Below are 18,638 nucleotides of genomic sequence, written 5' to 3'. Positions count from 1 at the left end.
AGTTACCCTGGAGTGAGCAGTGATTGGATAAAATGCAAGTCTGTCAAAAGAACTGAAATAAGGGAGCATTCTGCAGAGGCTTAGATACAAGGCTTAGATAAAAAAAAAAAGTGTATTTCTATAACAATGTTGGTTATGCCAAACTGGGGATAGGGTAATAAAGGGATTATCTTTATTTTTAAACAACAACAATTCTGGTGTTTTTAACTAAATGGCTCTGAAAAGAGCCTTTGGGTCTCACAAAAAAAAATTACTAAAAAAACATTAGAGCAAAAACGTGCTGCTCTTGCACTGCCAGTGATTTATAGTGATCACTGGCAAGCTAAAGGTTAACGGCTCTGAAAAGGGCCTTTGGGTCTCACAATTTTTTTACAAAAATTAACTAAAACTAGCTAAATGGCTCTGAAAAGAGACTTCGAGTCTCACAAAAAATTACTTTAAAAAAAATTAACCCCTAAAACATGCACAGAGAGCAAAAAAAAAGTGCTGCTCTGGTACTTGCCAGTGATTATAGTGATCACTGGCAAGCTAGGGGTTAATGGCTTTGAAAAGAACCTTTGGGTCTCACAATTTTTAACAAATATATTATCTAAATCTCTCTCTCCTAAACACAGATCTCTCTCTCTATCCCACAAAAAAGCAAGTGGGGAGAGGGAGGGAGATAGATCCACACTGGTCAGTCAATATTTACTAATATTGACATGATCAGACAAATGGAATATTTTATTATTAAAAATTGAATTATAGGGGCAAGCTCAGATTGGATGACCCTAGCCTGCCCCTATGATGAGGCAGGCTAGGGACACCCACAGAAGCCCCATGATGCACTGGGCATCGCCATCTTTAAAGTCACATGGGGGAGGGAGGCTGTTTTATTAAAAAAAAAAATATATATATATATATATATATATATATATATATATATATATATATATATATATGTTATTTTACTAGGTGTCTCAACCTACCGAGGCACTTAGCACACTTACAGAGCATCAGAAGCCTGCCCGATGGCTACCGATGCTCTGCCTGACTGCTGGGCTCCACGTGGAGTGAAACCGGAAGTGATCCCAAAACGGATCCCGGCATTTAGGAACAGTATTGCAGGATGCCTCAACATCGAGGCATCATTGCAATACTGTTTGAGTGGCTGGAAGCGATCTCAATCGCTTCCAATGCTCAGATTACCCAAGGATGTGTCAGGCAAGTCCTTGGTCCTTAACTGATACCCTTTGTAGGATGTGCCTGACAAATCCTCAGTCGCCAAGGGGTTAAAAGGGATATTGTGGATGGGGGGCGGAGCCTGGTAGCAACCATGTCGGTCGCATAATTCCGGAGCTCCGCAAGTAAGGTCTCTTAATCAACGCCCGGAGCTGTATATAACCCTTCTAAACTTGGCAGCTAGAATGTGGAATATCGCCCTGAACACAGGACGTCTTTTTATGGCATAACACCTCACTGCAAAGACTATATCAAGACGATTGTGGATCTGCACTAACAGGCCATACACACTACGGGCGCCATCTTGCCACTTCGCACACAAGGTCGGGAAGGATATATCTATGACCGCATAGCTCACATCGCAGTCTAACACCTGGAACCGGACAGGACAACATGGAGAAAGTGGCTGACAACCCAGGAGACAGGAGAGGCGCAGCGGAGGCTTCTGACTTAACTAAGAATAACGGAGCCACGGTAAGGCCTCCACGCCTATAGCGGTACACACACTGCAACGCTGCTATAAAGGCGCTTAAGTACAAGTGGGGACCCTGGATGGGCACTTGGAGACATTTTGTGGCAGATAGTTATTAGAGGAACCAAGCACAAAATACACAGCCACAGCCACGTGGAGGTCAGTTAATATTTTACTGAGGGACATGCAGCACAGCACATCAGCGGACATCTGTACCCCTTGTGACTCCAACCTTTTAGTTACTGGCTTCATATTCCAATTGGGGTACATAGACTAGACAGGCATATCTGTCCCTATTACAGACTAACTTTGTCTCTTGGGATACCTGGAGAACTGTGGAAAATCCCTATATGGCGTCTAGGAGACCTGCCAAAGCTGATAAAACAGCTAAACCAACAGCCAACAAGACACACACAATGCCCTCATATTTTGCAACAGAGCAGTCCCCCATGGCCAGCTCTGGCTGCAAAACTAAATCTCCTAGCTTGCAACCCCAAGGGACTGTGACTGCTCCTATGATGAAGGAATCTACTTCAATCCCTTCCTCACTTCTCTCACATTTCGCATCAAAGCAGGAGATATCAGATATCTTTAGAACCTGCCTTAGAGAAGAGCTTATAGAACTCAAGCAAGAACTACAAACTATGGGATCTAGGGTTGATATGCTGGAGGCCAATACTGAAGAAATTAGGGAAGACATCATTCGCATTGACAATAGCTCCTCCACACAACAGGACACTATTAAGGCACTAATGGACAAAATAGATGACCTAGAAAACAGGAGCAGGAGGAAAAATCTACGAATGGGAGGTGTACCTGAATCTATTTTGCCTAGGGATTTCCCAGAATACTTACAAGCCCTCTTTTCCACCCTAAAAGAATCATCGTACACAGAGAATATCTTATGGGTAAGGGCACACAGGGCCCTCCGTCCCAAACCACCAGACACAGCCCCACCCAGAGACATTATCATTTGATTTAAGAATTTCCTTGAAGAAGACAACACTACAACACCAAAAGGAATTCACGCCACTGACCACTCTACTTCGCAACAAGAGAATCCCCTACAGATGGGGCTTCCCCATCTACCTCATGGTCATACAAGACAATAGAAAATTTATATGCAACAAACCTGAGGATATGAGTGCCTTTAGCAAAGACCTAGGGATAGACCACCCAACGGACCTGTCAACACTGTCTACGGAACAACTGAAGACTTCTAAAAGGCCGAACACTACCACTGCAAAGTTGCAAACAAAGATACCCAGGCAAAACAAAACACCACCAAAAGTGGACAAGCCTGCACAAAGTCAACCCTCACCGAGTTCCAACCATTCTTCTAACTCTGAGGAAGAGTAAAGAGAAACAGAAACACATGCCTTTTTTCTCTGGGCCACTCTCCTGGGCCCTTAGATGACTTTGCAGAATGGCTGTCTGACATACCACTAACCTGGGTTGCAGTAAGTAACTGCTCCACATAAGGTATCACATCCGTATCCAATACATATGATACTTCACTTTTTATTGCAGTGTGAAGTATCATGATAGACCCATTATTGACTATGCCCCTATCACAGCTAGTACTTGCTCCGGGACAATTATAAACATACCCTGTCCTCAGGGCAGGATAGGGAAAAATCTTTATATTATTACAACATTTGAGACTTTATGTTTGTATTATCCCCCCAAATATTATATCTCTTTTTATGTCTGTTTTCAGACTTAGAGACAAGTTCGTATTTGTATTTATTTTGTTGGGTTTTTTTTGTTACAAAAATGTGTTATTCAAACCTGTACACAAAAATATGCTGTTTGCTCACACTGTTTATACAAGCAAAATACATGTTTCAACCATATAAGTGCACGGGGGACACTTACCTACTCCCACACCTCAAACATATGCCTGACAAGTTTAGACACTTCTATATCCAGCTGGCAATCTTATATAGGTAATGCCTTGTCATACTCCTAACACGACACGCTCTTTAACTCTCATATCCCAAAATGCCAAGGGTCTTAACTCCCCGTGTAAACGATCTAAAGCTCTCTCAGACATCTCAAAAAAGACAGGCTGATATACTTTATCTTCAGGAGACTCATTTCAAAAAGAAAAATATACCAAAATACTTAGGTCAACGTAATACATAGCATTACCACAGTACAGGCCCCTCTAAAAAATGTGGAGTAAGCATTCTGATGAGAAGGAATATACCTTTCACACTGTTAACAAAGGAGACAGATACTGAGGGCCGATTTTTGGGGTTAGTGGGACTTTTGTATGGCAAACCGGTCACACTCATTAACATTTACGCCCCTAATAGTAACCAAAAGCCCTTCTTTACAAAATTATTCAACTGCATTTTAGACATCTCAAAAGGTCCCATTTAAATTGAAGGGGACATCAACCTACACTTTCAACCGCATTTAGAGACAGTAATAACCCCGACTCCAAGCTCAGCACGAAATTCCATACATATTTCTGGAAACAGCTCAAGCTTTACAAACTATATGACATCTGGAGATTTCAACATCCCAATACCAGGACTACACGTTATATTCCCCATCCTTACAAGTCACATAGCCGAATCGACTATTTTCTCACTAACCAAACAGGTCTTTCCCAGGTGAAAAAATTTCAAATTATCCCCTACAGCCTGGTCAGACCATTCCGCAGTCTCACTGCAAATCACTTGGCCAGAACATTCCCACCATGCCATTCCTTTGGAAGTTGGACGACCACACTGCTTAACAACGTAGAAACAACTGACAAACTGAATAAAGTTATTAAAGAATACTTTCAAATAAATATTCCCTCAATTTTTTTTAAAATAAACAAAAGCAGCGCTGCAATGATATCAGAGATAAGAAATAAATCAAAAGTTCTAAAATATAAAACAATTTACATTTACCTCATTTTACCACATGAATATGAAAAATAATAAATAAAAGTCAATCTGTATTGTAAACACACTTGTTATGTACCGTCTCTAGTAGATAAATAGAATAAATCAGGTTTCTGAAATCCCCAAGGTTTCTCCAGAGATGTCCTTGTTTTTCAGCAAGTGTGGAAAATATTCCTGTTATATTCTGCAGCTGCTGCTCCTCTTTAAGGTCAGTTCAAACCAATAGTAAAAAGCTGGAAGGGTTTGAGAGAAAGCGCAAACAGAGATCTAAGTGTAGATTAAACACCTGGTAAGCCCCATGTATTTTTTACAAACTACTCACAAGATAGTAGGTGAAAATAAGCACATAGGTAAAGTTGTATCCTTGAGCAGGGTCCAATGAAGAAAACTGCTTCTGTATAAATTGAGAACACACCTTGCCTAGCCGTATGGCAATGCAATTGTAATACAATGTAAGCTAGTCAAGTATAAAATTTAGATCTCCTACACAAACAGTCCCCATCAGATGTAGATATCTTATCGGAATTGACAAACACCAGACAGGCTTTAGATGCTTTCTTACAAATAGAGTATCACAGTATCTCACACAAAACCAATAGCCCATTTCATTATGAGAATAACAGAGCTACCAAATACTTGGTAAGTGAAACTAAAAAAAGGAAACTCAAATCACATATTTATGAATTGAAGCTCCCTAATAAGCCACCACAAACTACCACCCCTGAAATCTTACAAGCATTTCACTCTTATTACTCAGACCTATCAATATAACTCCAACTACTGAGTCCCCCCCTACCTTCAAAGTAAACTAAAACCAGTATGTCCAAAATTGCCCCTCCACCTAAACTGACGAACCCCCCAACTTGAACAGCTTAACTCTCCCTCTCACTATTACAGAAATATTGAATGCCATTCAATCACTTAAACATGGAAAAAGCCCAGGTCAGATGGGTTCTCCATGAAATACTATAAAGTTTTCCTGTGATAATCTGGCTCCAACACGGGCCACAATTTTCAACAAAATAGGCTCAAGGAGCCAAAAATCCCGCCAATCTATGTTAGAGGCACAACGTAGATAGTCTTGCCCAAAACCCGGCAGACTTGCTACTACCCCCAGCTCAAACTTTCGGCCCCCATCTCACTAATAAACCGTGGATGTCAAGTTATACGCTAAAATTATCGCTACCCGCCCCTGAACAGTTCTTCCAGACCTGATCCACCCCTAACCAAGTAGGATTCACCCTCACATAGAGAAGCTAGGGACAATACTTCTAAAATATTAACCCTCATAGATATGCTTCCCGCCCCACCATATCCCTTCAGTAGTCCTTTCTATGGATGCTGAAAAAGCATTTGACCGCCCTAAATTTGGTCCTTCCTCAAACACACTCCCTCTTTAAGATTCGATTTTAAACACAGTGTTTCTTAATAAAATGTGTTGCTTTATATAACGGTCCTACGGTGAAAAATTAAGTTGAATGACTCCTTTATCCGAACTGTTTCAAATTAATAATGGCACCAGATAAGGCTGTCCTCTACATTAATTATCCTAGTCAATGGAGGTCCTTGGCAACATATATCAGATGCACACCGGAAATTAGAGGCATAGGTTGTAGACCAAACCGAATATAAAACTTCTCTATACGCAGATGACATAATTTTAACCATAACAGACTTAGAAACCTCTGTGCCATCACTCATATCAACGTTATGAGAATATGGCGAGATGTCATTTTCCGCATTAATTACTCAAATCAGAATTTATTAATATAGGCTACACCACAGCAAAACCTAAACCCCTCTCATGGCGAATCAATTCAAACAACAACCGGGTAGCACTTAAATACTTAGGAGTTTACATCTCCCCCTGTCCTCCATGAAGTAGTCCCCTTTAATTCCGAACCCCTTAAAGCACATATACTAAGCTACGCCTAGCCTCTTATAATAAACAAAACCCTTATCTTGGTTAGGCAGAGTCAACTCATAAAGATAATTTATTCCTCCCGAAAATCCTCTATCTGCTACAAACACCACTTCCAATTACTATCCCTGATAAATCATTATACCAACTCCAAAAAATAATAAACTCCTTTATCTGGAACCAACAAACGACCTATAATAGCTACCATACCCCTTTACCGCAATAAACATCACGGAGGCATAGGTGCCCCAAATCTCCAACTTTACAGACACGCAACCTTCATATCTAGAATAGTAGACTGATGCAAACATGCAGACCACAAGGAATAGGTAAACTCTGGAATCCACAATTTGTGAGGCGGTCAGCTAGGGGAAGGTGCTGGTCATTAGATAACCAAGATCGTGTCAAATCTGTTAAATTTCCTAGGCCCCCTCATAGTCAAGAAACATTTACAACACTGGAATAAATACTTAGATCATATAAGGTCCATCTCATCTCCGCAATCTCCTTTAACACCACTTTTTAATTATATCAAATCCCTCACCCAACTCCAACCGCATAGCCCCAGCATGCTTCAACAATACATCAAGTCTTACCCCTAGACCTATGACACCATTTGAATATATGTGCTCACACACCTCTACCTCACAGAGGCACTCTTTCTTTATCCTATAAGCTACTCCCTCTCACATCAGACTGTAAGCCACCAACATACGTTGTGAGGATGGGAGTCAGAAATTGAACGACCATCAACCAAACTAAGACCTGGGACAGGATATATAGGTAAATTACATCCTCAACCCTCATCAATGCAGGTTGCTGAAGATGAATATTAAGCTGCTATGTAGATGGCATTTACACTCCAGATAAATTGGGAAAAAATGATACCGGGCTATGTTGCAAAATGTTGGAGGGGGTTGTGAACACAGAGGCACATTCACACACATTTGGTGGACATGCCCATCCTGCACAACAATACTGGTCAGGCATAAATATAGAAAGTAGAATCAGGTAATGGGCTCCTCCCGTTCCCCTTACATCCGTGGACGTGTCCTGTTCAATGTCCTCCCCCCTATACGAGTGCACATATAGACTCAAACTTTTGACTATATATTAATCAATACGGTTAAAATGTATATCCCATATAATAGGAAAAAACTCACTTTACCAAGCTGTTCCAATTCTGGAGCAGACAGAGTTGACAATGGCCCATTAGCTTAGAACCAGTATCATTACACCAAAAAACAGTGTAAACTAGATGACTTCTACGCTATTCGCTTTATCTGGGATGAATATCGAAACTCCCTAGCACCCTTAAACACATGACTCACTAAAGAGCTTACTACTGAAACCCCTAAGATACCCATCGCCCTTCCCTCAACTACAACTACAATATTATCTAAAGCTGGTAGCATAATTCAATGCATGTCAAGCACTGAATAGAAATGAACCTTACATGTAATGTATTTACTCCGACAGGTTTTGAAACATGCTTAGAGGTTATATAAGAAGTTTATTTCGTTAAGTTTGTTTACTTTTTGTTGTTTGTATATCTTTACTGGAATGTTGCTGCCCGTTTCCGCAGAACATATGACCTAGCAATCCGGACTAAGAAGAATTTTTATAGACTTAAAGCAATGTTAACTGTTATTACTGTCCGTCTGATTCAGGTCCATGTGATTTTCATGTATTAATGATCATCTGCGATACAGTGATATGTAACATGTATGTTATTTTCTTCCAAATAAAGCTTTGAAAACTTAAAAAAAAAAAAAAAAAAAAAAGAAGAAGGATATTGCAGTCAAAATTTTATAGTCCACATAGATGAATTACATCTTTGAATAGAAACATATTTGCAATATACATGTATGCAAAAATGTGTCTAGTAGAAGTTACCACTGTTTTTGTGTTAACATTTTTTCTCTGCACGTGCATGTGAAGGAAAGCAAAATATTAACAGTGCACCAGCATTTTAAATACTGCAGCTGTACAATCACTAGTGGGGTTTGTTTCATGTAAGCAATTAACAAATTAAGTAATACCCAGATTATACAAGCCACCTTCAGACTCTCTGAGAAAGTACTTTGTTTAAAATGCTAGTGCACTTGTCCCATACTTAAAAATACACATTTGAAAAGGTTATTAGCTTTTGTTAGAAGCGTTTTTACGAATACATGTATATTAAAACAAAAATGCTTCTATTCAAAAACTGAAATGCATCCATGTGGATTCCAGTTTTGGCTGGAATATCCCTTAAATATTTCCAGACTTGTGTACAGAGGCTCTAGACAAGGAGAAGAGAATAACATTTGTCACAAATAAATTACAAGAAAAAAAATATATATTATACAGTATGAAAACTATCAATATGTTAATCATATGGGGGAAACATTCCAGCTTGGGGGAAAAGAGGATTTAATACTATTAGAAGAAGGTCTGGGATTGAAATTTGATATTTCTGTAGATCAGCGGGTAAAATGGGAAAGACCTGTCGAAAACACCAAAGATTAGAATGAATACAAATGCTAGTTACGGGAGCCACCGAGGGTAAGAATATATGATAAGCATCCACCCTTGGAAAAACCAATAAGGTTAGTAGTGCAGACCCTTTGTAATAATAGATCAAGAATTATTTAAGGAGAGAAAGAGACAATAAGATACTTGTTTCTACAAAGACAGGGATTACAGCATCTTTTACAACAAGAGAAAACACAGCTCCATAGTTAAAGTTAACATAGTAACAATTTTATTAGTGTAGCAATTAAATTTCTAGACACACCGCATCCCTCACAATAAGAATATGCAAATATTTATATACAATTAATTTGCAAGACTAGCAAAATAAATATACATGCTGAGTGAACCTGACCGGTCAGTATAAATCAAGGTACCTGTATACATATACACATGCAGCAAGAGACGATAGTACCACAGGAGATGTAGTCTAAATAACTACACCCAACTGCACTCAGAACCCCCACAAGGAGTGGTGGAGGTATAACCTGGGCAGGAATGTGTAACGGGATCTAAGTTATTAGTAATACACTTTTGTGGACACATAGTAGAAGCATATACAAATATGAAGCATGCAATCAGTGTAAAATTTGCATGTGTATAAAGCATGAAAAAAGCAGCACAAGTATAATATAATATAGAGTGGGAATCCAGACAACTGCACCCTGCTGCACACAGAACCTCTGTAAATACAAAGGGAATTAACCTGGGCAGGTTAAATACTGTGGAATCTAAGTTGACAAATAAGTCACTCTATACAAAGCAGATATAATATGCAGATAGGAAACAGCAGAATTTGCACATGTAGTTAGTAAACTCTAGCGTACATAAGTGAGCGTCGTTAGTGAAGAAAGTCCAGTGGACATATAGAACACATTTCATGCAGTTTATCATGCAGAAAGAAGCCACCAATGGGGCACACAGCGTTGAAATTTTAGTGCAAGATGTGTATTCCATAACGACTCCTCGACAGGCATCTCCAAAAAACATTTGTTAAGTGTTGGCAAAGGCACTTTAAAAATAAAACACTTAGTGCTTCGTGCTTAGAAGTTGACCAATTATCAATGGCTGCAGGCAGTGTGTAATGTAGGTATACTACATCTTCCCTTGGGAACCGCTGCTACCACAGGTATCCAAGACACAGGACGAACAAATGTTTAGCAAGTTTCATGCTCAAAAACCGCTCCGTATTTTGGCGGTGCTGTAGGCGGTACACAGGATCACATGGTCCGGTCAGCTGATGCCAACGCGCGTTTCACCCCCTCGTCTATTGAAAAGGCGGGGCTTCAATATATATATATATATATATATATATATATAAATATATATATATATTATATATATAATATTATATATATATATATATATATATATATATATATATATATATAGCAAAGGAGTATGGTAGAAGCACTCCTGGTAAATTGTAAAGGCCCAAAACCGGCCCGTGGTGCCCCGGGTGCACTCCAAGTGAAATGCAAATCAGCAAAGTAAGGGAGTCACTCAAAGGGTCTTGTAGTGAAGAACAAAGTCTTTATTGACATTTCGGGGTTGCCCCCGTTCTCAAAATAGGCATACAAAAACAGACAAGTACTTACCCCCTATATACCCATACTAATCATCTAACACCCATCAGCTGATTACGGCCGTGACCGGAGTTACGTGACAGCGTTGCCGTGGCAACCGGACGCCAACTGCAAACAGCTGGTGTAATAAAAACATGGGCCACGTTAAAGACATAGTGCAGAATCAATTAACATAGTATAGCGGGTGTGTCTTATTAATTAACAACAGGCGTGCTACTTACTAAATACAATGCAAGTTCAATTAGTAATCAGTTGGCTACTAGACAATTAAAGGCACACAGGTTATTTATATCATGTAAGACGAACCGTTATAAAGTCTAAGTATAGACATATACTGTGAGCAAATATGTAAATAAAGGCAGTCAACAACTCATTTAAGGGGTGAAGGGCTGAAAGTCATAGGCAGTATGATCCACAATCTTACAATATTTTGGTTACTGAATACAAGAAAAAGCAAATTGCATACATAAAATAAAATATGATACCCACGTAAACACAAAGTTGCATGCAAAGTAAGGAGTAGTGTTATGTTAACCCATACACCAGTCAAATATTCTGTATAAAGAATATACATAATAAATATCCAGTACAAGGATACTGGCCATGCATGAAAAGCACATAAGGTGTGAAATAGGTAAAAAAAAACTAAATATCACAGCCAATTATGTATGTACGTATCACTGGCAACATAGTCCCTGAATCATGTGGCTTGTGGTGGAAGCTATATTCTAAACATACCAAGATGCAATAAAAGTGTTACAAGAATGTTACAAAAAATCTATACAGACAATCTTACAAAAATCTGTAAACACCAAGTTGCATGCACACTAAGGAGCAACCGTATGTTTCATAATTGGTTGGCAATTTACTAGCCTTTATAGGCAACAATGCCAGTCCAAGTGTACATTAAGTCCCCTGGGTGTCATTGTCCCCAGGTCAAAGATCCACCTCGATTCTCTTTGGAGGAGGATTTTGGCCCTATCCCCTCCACTAGTAAGAGGGGGTACATGGTCGATGATGAAGTACTTAAGGTCAGATACCTTGTGGCCCGCTTCTAAAAAATGCCTGGCTACAGGCTGGTCAGAGGGTCCTTTTTTAATGGCAGTCTGTATTGCTGACTGGTGGTTGGCCATCCTCGTCCGTAGGTCGTCCACTGTTTTGCCCACATAGAACATCCCACAAACACAATGTAGTAGGTACACTATAAAGCATGTGGTACAGGTAACCCTGTGCCGGATTGGTACAGGTAACCCTGTGCCGGATTTTATATTTCTTTGTTGAATAGGGGTGACTAAAGTGGTTGCCCATGGTGAGTCCCCCACATGTGGTACAGCCAAGGCATCTAAAACATCCTGGTTTGTTTTTTAGCCAAGTCTCATTGCTATAGCATTTGATAGGATCCGTTTTAATTAGTTGATCTCTGAGGGATTGTGCCCTGCGGTATCCAATCCGAGGTGGAGGCATGTTCTTGAAGGGTAGGTCTGTATCTGTTGTGAGCAGGTTCCAGTTGTCCCGCAGTGCTCCTGCGATGCCCTCTTTACCGGTGGTGTATGTGGTCGTGAAGGTCAATTTGTTATCTTTCTCCTTATTTTTCATCTTGTAGAGTAGTTCCCTTTGCGTATCCTTCATTGCTTGTTCTTTACTCTTCTGCAGGCTACCTCTGTGGTAACCCCTTTGTATGAACATGTGCATTTCTCCATTCAATACTGGTATTGTTCCTTGTCACCCTTTTGAATTGGAAAGTCGGTAGTGTTCTCTTTAGGCTTGGAGGGTGGCAGCTTGAGGCATATTGAAGAGAGTTCTTGTCTGTGGGCTTGCTGAAGAGGGTTGTTATTAATGTTTCCCCCTGTCTCATGATTCTTATGTCTAAGAAATCCACTGATTCTCTATCGTAAAATATACATAAATATAATTCAAGATGACTTACGATAGAGAATCAGTGGAGATATATATATATATATATATATATATATATATATATATATATATATATATATATATATATATACTATATATATATATATATATAATATATATATATATATATATATATATATATATATATATATATATACACACACACACACATACATACACACAGAGATCCAGAGAGGGAAAGCACAATCCTACAAGTATCACAATTGCCGGGGTGCTCTTCTAAGTCCATATACAAATATAATTCCAAAAAAAAGGCACTCACTGGACTATAATAAAAACATAGCGTTTATTATATACACATTAAAAGTGTCATAACGTTTCGGTGCCCATTTGCACCTTTGTCAAATGTCAATTAACAGGTTCAACCAGGTGAACCTTAAACCAAAAGTTTTTAGGTTCACCTGGTTGAACCTGTTAATTGACATTTGACAAAGGTACAAATGGGCACCAAAACGTTATGACACTTTTAATGTGTATATAATAAACGCTATGTTCTATTATAGTCCAGTAAATTCCTTTCTTGGCATTGGATTTGTATATATATATATATATATATATATATATATATATATATATATATATATATATATATATATATATAATATATTAAATAAGAAAGGCACTCTCCGTGTAATTAGTATAATAACTTTACTAAGATGAACGTTTTCGGGGTCGCCCCCATCCTCTGAGGACGGGGGCGACCCCGAAAACGTTCATCTTAGTAAAGTTATTATACTAATTACACGGAGAGTGCCTTTCTTATTTATTTTATATATCAATGGTTCAAGTGCACCCCGGATGCTGGATTGAAGCAGTGAGTGTGGGATCCTTTTGTAAATTATATATACACACACACACACACACACCAAATAATTGTTATATATCTACACATGGATACTATTACTATACAGTATATGGCAGAGTAATATATAGCGGGGGGGTTTAAAATGAGATATACCATATAGAATGTAATGCACTACATTAGGGTAGAGCCATTTTAAATAGGATAATGATACATAATAACATTGTTTTACATAAGATACAATTAAATAATGTTTAAAGGAAGTGCAGCAAATAAACTCCTTTTGATATGACTGTATTACGATTGAACAAGTTTGCCCGATTTGGCAAACAAAACATGTTGAGGACATATTAGGTCCCTTGCAGGCTTCCATATTTTGAATAAACAGTGGTCCCACCTTAGATTTTCTGTCAATTGGTGCTGTTTGACCAGTAAAATGAAACAGGTGAACATTCTATGTCAGCAGCCAGCTTTGTGGATGTGGACTTTCACATTTTATTATTTATCTTTTGGGTAGATGTAGTAATATATCTCCCAGTAGTGCTTTGCTGCTACTGAGCCTACCTAGGTATGCTTGTCAACAAAGCATAACAAGAGAATTAAGTGTATTTGTTAATAGAAGTAAATATAAAAAGTATCATAAAATTACAGACTCTATGCAAATCACAAATTTTTAATGTTGTATTCTTGTCATGCCTTATGAGAAAGTTTGCCCTAAACACAGACATGAAAAATATATTTTTAGATTCTCCTGAAAATACTACAAACTTATATATGTCCTTAAAAACAGACACAAATACTTTTCAGTGGTACCTTACTATAAATAGTGTCCCAATAGTCTCTACTTTACATTTGACTTTCTATTTCTCTAGTAAAATCTGATGTCTACCTATTTTTTCTCCTTATTATCTATTGACAAGGAATGGGCTAATTGGGAATTGCCTCTATAAGATTATGTCTCACTGGACCACAGGAGACCTATCTCACATGACCTATTTTATTTAAATACCTCTTTACAAACACAAGACAAACTGACATTTCTAAATCATATGCAGAAACTGTTTTCACTTACTGTAGATTTGCTTAGCAGAAATATCAAATGTGATTTGTAGACAAATTCTGTAAAAATCATTGATGTAAAAACTAGTTATTTAATCATCTACATTTTAATATAAAGTCCACATACAAAATGTTTTTTTTTCTGCACCAGCAAATGGTCACACATAAGAGTATCAGATCATCAGAATGATACCATAAATATACAGTGAATGAGCAATAGCATGTAGGATGAACATTAATAGTAACTAACAAGTGTTTTCCCATATTGAATGATTATACAAACATGGAGGAAAGATACTCTTCATAGAACACAAAGGACAAACAGAACTATGGCTTAAAATTGTAAAATGCAAGACTGCCAGCTAATTGGATGCAACGTACACTGGGACACATTATCACATATAATAACTTTACATAAAATGGCTAGGGGGAAGACATTCATAGGATAACATGGAAAATCTTCCCTATATACCAGTGATTCCCAAAGTGGGTGGCACTGCCCTCTAGGGAGGCAGTGGGATTATTGAGGGGGGGCACTATTCACATAAGAGGTGGAGGGGGCAATGGAATTACCACTATAATAAACTGCAGCTACTTGTACTGTAGGCTGGTATTCTTAGCAGGAGACATAGCAAAGAACTGTTTGAGTAGCTTTGTACACAATAAACTAGTTAAGGTTTTTAAATCTTCTGCCATCAGAAATAATCTAGTGGTGCACGACATAACACTTTAAGAACACTTTTTAGAAAGTTGATTTATTGGTGCAGTAGTACAAATGTGCTCCAACCAAAGAAATCACCTGCGGATTTCTGACTATGTCGATTTAAAAGGGACTTGAAAAATTGAATTTTTTTTCCCCACTATTTAAATAGAGCATACAATTTTAAACAACTTTCTAATTTACTTATATCATCAATGCTGCTTCATTCTTTTAGTATACTTTATTGAAGGTGCAGTAATGCACTACTTGGAGCTAGCTGAACACATCAGTAAACCAATGACAAGAGGCATATATGTGAAGCCACCAATCAGCAGCTAGCTCCCAAGACTACCTAGCTCATTTTCAATAAAGGATATCAAGAGAATGAAGCAAATTAGACAATAGAAGTGAATTGGAAAGTTATTTAAAATTGTATGCTGTATCTGAATAAAGAAAGAACATTTTGGAGTTTCATGTCCCTTTAAGACTCTAGAGATTGGGAATCTGGTATCATTTCATCAAGTCCATCCATAACATTAAACCCAAACTATCTCTTTCATTATTCAGTTAGAGAATATAATTTTAAAAAGTTGCCAATTTACTTCTATTACTTCCTTTTCATGATATTCTTTGTTGAAGAGATACCTAGGAAGGTAGTGTGCACGTGCCTGAAGCACTACATGACAGGAAATAGTGATGCCATCTAGTGCTCCTGCTAATGTATAACATTGTTGCAAGACGGCTGTCATATAGTGCTGCAGACACGTGCACATAGCTGAGCCTACATCCTTGCTTTCCAACAAAGGATAACAAGAAAACTAAGAAAATTTGATAACAGAAGTAAATTGGAAAGTTGTTTAAAATTGTATGTTCTATCAGAATCATGAAAGAAAAAAATTGGGTTTTATGTCCCTTTAACAGTTTTTTTGAACAGTGAAGCAATTACTCAATGTGGTTGATAAGATTCTTGCACAATGACTATTGACTATAAATAGTTGTTTTCAGGAGATAAAGATAATACAGTTTTAATAAATATTGAATATGTTTTAATTGTTACTCCTTTAGATGGTATAGTATCATTATCTTTATTAAGGGTTGTGCACGGCTGGGGCCCCCATTTCAGACCGCTGGTACTTACCCTCTCCCCACTTTAAAGAGATATGAAACCCAATTTGTTTCTTTCATGGTTCAGATACAAAGTTGTTTAAAATTGCATGCTCTAATTTACTCCTATTATCAATTTTTCTTTGTTCTTTTGTTATCTTTATTTTAAAAAAGCAGGAATGAAAGCTTAGGAGCCCCATTCCTGCTTTTTCAAATAAAGATACCAAAAGAACGAAGAAAAAATTGATAATAGGAGTAAATTAGAAAGTTGCTTAAAAGTGCCTGCTCTATCCTCATATCCCTTTAAGGTTTGAGGACTTAAATCATCCTGATCAGATGACAATCACACGAAAGCAAGGGACGTGGCTGCACAAGCAATTGCTTTGCAATGTTAAATGCGGGCAGCATATGCTGCCCTTCTTTACTCTGTGTGTGAGACAAGGTTATCGTAAACAAACTTTTTCTGTCCAAGCTTTAATAAATGAGGCTCCTGGTGTGAATATTATTTTTAAGTTATGTTGGGGGGGCTGATAGGGAGTTTATAGAACCAAGGGGGCAGTGACCTGAAAAAGTTTGGGAACCACTGCTATATATTAGGGTGGTACATTTCCCACAATGTTGCCAAAAACATTATTACAATTCACACACTGGCAGTCTTGTTTCATAGAGAACTTGGCAACTAAGTGCACAGATTGATATTTAAAAAATAAAATAAAAAATAATCTATTATGCAATGCTAAGGTGTACTATAGATAAGAATTATGGAAAGCATGGCATATTATATGCATAAAACATATGTTTATCAACATAGATGCTGTTACACCTCTGCATAAATAAGTAGGTGTGTTGTAGGACAAACAAGTAGTGGGAACCTTACACAAGTACAATATACTGTCATAATAATTGGTGGGGTTACATATGACACAAACCTAGAGGAGTATAAAAAAAAGGGATTCACAAATTAGTGGGATCATACATATACAATTGTCACATTTATCTTAAATACATGGCAAAAGCAGTGGGTATTTTACAAATAACTGTCACAATTTAGTGTTTGGAAAGCTGTCATGAAGTGTACTTTTGCACAAATAAGTTGGGGTATCACAGAGCTGTCAAGGAAAGGCCTGTCACATACCTTGCCTTTATCCCCAAAAGCCTTACATAATTATAAAGGAAGGGTTGCACAATATTATTGTGTGGCCACGTATATCATTTATACAGAATACAAAGTAGGCAGTATCACACAATAATATAAATGGAACACACGTTGCTTAGTGTAACCTCATCACTGTGTATTGTAACCTTATTGCACCAAAACCCAGCCTCAGAGAGAGTATCAATGATCTCAACATCAAACATAAACAACATGTCAGCATGACAAAGATGCAGCAGACACACCTCGATATGAATACATAGATCTGACATTTATATACACAGCCCCTCATCTTATATGTCACGGTACCTGCAGCTGTCTTTGTCCCTTCGAGCCGTTACAGGCTGGAAACGAGTGTATGCAGGCCGGCTGTGTCACTGAGGGAGTCTGCCTTTTGACAGTGAGTTTCGGTGTGTCAGAGAAATTGGTGACAGTGGACGTGTATCAGATCTGCGTGTTCGTGTCAGCAGATGTCAACCTGCACACGATATTCATACACCGTACTTTGCGATTAAAGCCGCTGTTATGTCGCTATGGATATTCCAGTGTCCCTCCCTGTCAGGCCTGCTAGTATTTGAGCTGCAGCGGCTCCAGTTGTCAGAAGAAAGGAAAAGGAGGAGACACAAAACACACCCAGGAAAGGGAGGAGTGACTGGGTGACATTACAGTACATGCTGAATTTTAGATGTCATGTTGCAAGGTTTGCAGCATGTACACACCAAAGGGCACATTAAAGCATCACACAGGTTTGTACATAACAAGAATGGTGACACCAGTGGGATGAGATACATTTTAGTAACAACCATTGTTTAGTTACATGCTACATAAAAATTGCGGTTTGGACTGTCTTTTTATTTATTAATGTCGCTGTATTTCTTAATAAATATCTGTTTTGTTTAGCCAATATATATGACCAGCGAAGTCGTGTATCAAAGTAACGCTAAAATGGCGTGGCTTGTCATACTTCTGGATGGTATCACATTATATGCTTGACGTACTAATATTATCTTTAGTCGCCAGCTCTATCCCATCTTATATTTAACTAGTAATTTCCAGTTTGTTACAATGGACTGTATAATAATATTCTGTATTACACACTAATTAGTTGAAAACATGAAACCAAACATCATTTCACCCAACAAACTCAACCGATATGGTTATGAAATAGTAACACAATGTTATACAATTGTTCCAACTGTTGGCTGCAGGAATGGTCCTGCTTGAGTAGGCCCAGTGATGTGGGATCTGTTGGTGGCGGTGCTCAC

The 18,638-nt window shown here is 38.2% G+C and overlaps 1 protein-coding gene across 7 annotated transcripts in view; it reads right to left on the bottom strand.

Annotated features, from left to right (window-relative positions):
• The window catches only part of HERC1 (HECT and RLD domain containing E3 ubiquitin protein ligase family member 1), a 683,410-nt gene extending 665,444 nt beyond the window's left edge, over positions 1-17,966 (bottom strand). For all 7 annotated transcript variants that reach the window (XM_053717285.1, XM_053717288.1, XM_053717289.1 and 4 more), the window contains exon 1: positions 17,683-17,966. The gene's annotated coding sequence lies outside the window, so the exon portion shown is untranslated. The remainder of the gene's footprint in view (positions 1-17,682) is intronic.
• Between the last annotated feature and the right edge of the window lie 672 nt (positions 17,967-18,638).

The sequence above is a fragment of the Bombina bombina genome, chromosome 6, assembly GCF_027579735.1.
Source record: "Bombina bombina isolate aBomBom1 chromosome 6, aBomBom1.pri, whole genome shotgun sequence".
Lineage (NCBI taxonomy): Eukaryota > Metazoa > Chordata > Amphibia > Anura > Bombinatoridae > Bombina > Bombina bombina.
This window is presented reverse-complemented; position numbering and strand designations above follow the sequence as displayed.